Below are 3,790 nucleotides of genomic sequence, written 5' to 3'. Positions count from 1 at the left end.
TAGTCTGAATAGGAGTAGTCCGAGGAGGAGAAGAGATTATACATTTCCTAATCCAAGAAACACAATGAATCATGCTTCTTATCCTAAGCCAGATTTACCATGTTCCCCATATGGTTATGATGTGGAGGGTAGGAGGAGAGAAGTGTTGAGGGGAGATGACCAACATATCGGGTATGGAAGTCCTTATGGCGGCTACTCAAATACGACATCTTATCCTACTCCAAGGGATACAATGAATCATTACTCTTATCCTAATCCGAGGTTACCATGCTCTCAAGGTGGTTAAGGAAGGTAGGAGAGGAGTAACGATAGGTGAAGGAAATAGGAGGAATGAGGGGCCTCAAGCAAGGAATGAACCCAAAGAAAAAACAAGCACAAGTGGTGGGTTCAAGGAGATAAGAGAAGACTTCAAGTGCATAGGAGATCATATAAAAGGGGCAAAAGAAAACCTCAAGGAAATGACGGAGCTAGTTCTCCAAATGTAAGAACAAGTCCACAAGGCCCAACAAATTGTGAGAGAAAAGATTGAGAGGAGTAAGGGAGTGAAAAGTGACAACTCTAGAGAGGAAAAATGAGAGGATGTGAGGGAGTTGTCACAACCTTTATCTAACCCTTGTGACGTTTCTTTCTTCTCTAGTGGTCATAATGATAGTGCAGGTATTCTCAGAAGCAAACCTAATGATGACCCTCAACCTTTGAAGGTTCTTGAGGCGGTTGAGAGCTTCCCGAAGGAGCAAAAGAGCTCCAAAGTTGAAACCCTTAAAGGAGGTGAATGTGAACTTCAAGGTAAAATAGCTAATCTTAACACCACAAATGATGTGATTGATCATATTGTTGAAATGAGTGTAATTGATGGCTTGTCCTTAATTGAGCTTAATGAGTCTTTGCCTTGTGAGGAGCTTAGTCCTATTGTGACAATTGACAATGTGTATGATATGGGTGATCCAACACTAGTTGATCCTATTGATGACTATCTTGACTCTTCTTTTAAGTTCAAGTTGTGTCCACCTAGTGTTGATCCCTATGATTTGCATGTTAGTACATTGTCATGTAAGTTGTTAGGACACCCACTAGTTGATCCTAGCGATGACCGAATTGATTCTTCTAGCAAGATCAATTTGCGTCCAACTAGTGTGGTTGATTGTGTTGATCAATTTGTTTGCTATGAAAATCCACCATTTGAGGAACTTTTTGATGTGCTTAATGACCCTCAATTTAGTGATGATGTTGGTACAATTGATCATTTAGTCGTGTGCATGAAAGTATTGTGGAAAGTGACTATTGTCTTTATGAGAGTAGAATTTCATGCTTTGATACTTCAATGTTAATTGATCCTTCTCTCTTTATAGATAATGCATTATTTGATATTGACATGACTATTGGGAATGATGAACCTAGTGGGATGTTTGGTAATGTTGAGCATTTGGTTTCTTTTGGAGACTATAATGTGATATGTAACCCACTATGGAGTGATGACACGCTTTCCCATTATGGAGATCTTCCTTTGAAGGATTATGATCCATTTGTGGGGAAGGAAAGTATTACAAAGGAAGGTGATTCTTGTCTAGAAATTGGAAATTCTTCCTTTCATGTTCAACTTCATAATAGCCTATTGAATGATCTTATTCTTGAACCTAATAGTGAGGCTACATTGGGGGATGACATAGATGAGGAAGTTGTCTTAAGTGATACCTTTCTTTATTACTTGTTTGCATATGATGACGCTCTTATTTGTGTTGGGGGTGCATCTTATGTTGGGGAAGGTACTTGTGGGCCAGTTGGTTATTTTATTGACCCTAGTAGGTGGCTATACTTCCCATTTGACCCGGGTGTTACCTTGTTAGATTTAGGAACACTTTGTTTAGAAAATGAGTTCCCATGGTGCTTCATGTCAAATAGAACCAATGTAGTATTACATGCTTCGTATTTTGCATCCATTGGTTTTATTACTTCATCCTTATGTCATGAACCTTGGAGGAATCAACTTCTTGATACCTCGTGTGTGCCAATGTTATTCATGATTGTCATTGATGTGTGGTTGTACCACAAATTTGTCCATCTTTGGCATGTATGTGTGGTTGTTACTTTGTGTGCTAACCCTCAATCCTTGAGGAGTATGTTTTTGTATGTCTTCCCTTAGGTTTTGCTAGGTTCGGATTCGAGGACGAATCCTTTTGAAGAAGGGAGGATGATATGATCCTACTTAGCACACTTCATTTCAAGACGTACATTCAAGGACGAGATATGAGACTTCAAGCTCTACAAGCTACATGGAAGATGAGGAAGTCGTTTGAGGCCTTTGGAGGCTCCTACAAGCCACACAAGATGGCTTATGATGTGTGGAAGGTGGCTTGGGAGTTGATTGAAGAAGAAGCTACTAGAAAGGGGACCAAATGCACAAAGTGGCCAAACGTGCAAACAGGGATATTTCTGCAAATTGGCTACACTTGTAAACTTGGACAAGATCGGGAGTTGGCTATTTGTGCAAAGAAGGCTATGCTTGCAAGAAGGCCATGCATGAAAGGTTGATTAGAGGGCCATCTATGCAAGGAGAGGCGTGTTTAGCCATTGAAGGTCAATTCTTGAATTGAAGACTACACTAAGAAGACTAGCCAAACAAGGCCCTTACTTCATTAAGGGTAGCATTGTAATTGCCTATTAGTCTTCTTTACTTAGCTTGTATATATAGCTTGTCTTTCATTTCATTACTTAGATTATGTTGAATGATGAATTGAGAAACTCCTTTGGAGATAGATTGTTTAGCTTAGTAGCTTTAGGTTAGTTATTATAATGGTGGATTCCATTGTTGGTCTTTGAACCTTTAATTCCATTGATTTCATGAAGAGTTGTTCATTTGTGGATTCATTTGAATCACTCTTGCCTTGATTTCAAATAGCTTAGGTTCTATTGATTGAATCTGATTGGAAGGGTCTAGGTTTCATATACTTAGGTTTGTCCATAGATTCATTATCATTAGGGTATAGTTTCTATCCCTCTATTTCTCATCCCTTTTCTTCAATTCTCATCCCCAATTTCTTGTTTATCCTTAATTCCGCGTTTAGGTTTTGATTTGGCGTTTCCCCCCAAATCGAATCGTATCATCTCTCATTCTCTACAATATTCTCCTTCTAGTTTATTATTTTATAACACGTTATCGGCACGAGACTCTACCGTCTCAAGAGATTTTTAAAGGCTTAGGCTATGGAAAACTCTCAAAGTAAGTTTGGATTAAAATCCAATTATGAAGACATTTGTTTGATTGATTCTACTACTACACACATGATAGTCAAAGACAAGAAATATTTTTCTCATTTACTTACAGGTAAGGAAAATGTTAATACCATTTCTGGTAGTAGTAATTTGACTGAAGGCTCCGGAAGAGCCACCATAATTTTGCCAAAGGGAACAAAACTCATTATAAACGATGATATGTTCTCTCCTAAGTCCCGAAGGAACTTATTAAATTTTAAAGATATCCTTCAAAATGGATACCATATTAAAACAATGGATAAGATGAATCTTGAATATATTGGTATCACCAAGGATGTCTCTGGCTAGAAATGTGTTATAGAAAAGTTTCATGCTTTGTCTTCTGGCTTATATTGGACAAAAATTGGTGTGATTGAGGCACATTATGTCGTAAACCATAAGTTTACTGATTCCAATACGTTTGTACTTTGGCATGATCGATTGGGACATCCTGGATCTATAATGATGAAACAAATTATAGCAAATTCAAATGGGCATCCATTAAAGAACCTGAAGATTCTTTTAAATAATGAATTTTCTT

Source organism: Lycium barbarum, chromosome 7 (genome assembly GCF_019175385.1).
Source record: "Lycium barbarum isolate Lr01 chromosome 7, ASM1917538v2, whole genome shotgun sequence".
Lineage (NCBI taxonomy): Eukaryota > Viridiplantae > Streptophyta > Magnoliopsida > Solanales > Solanaceae > Lycium > Lycium barbarum.
Note: the sequence above shows the minus strand (reverse complement) of the source record.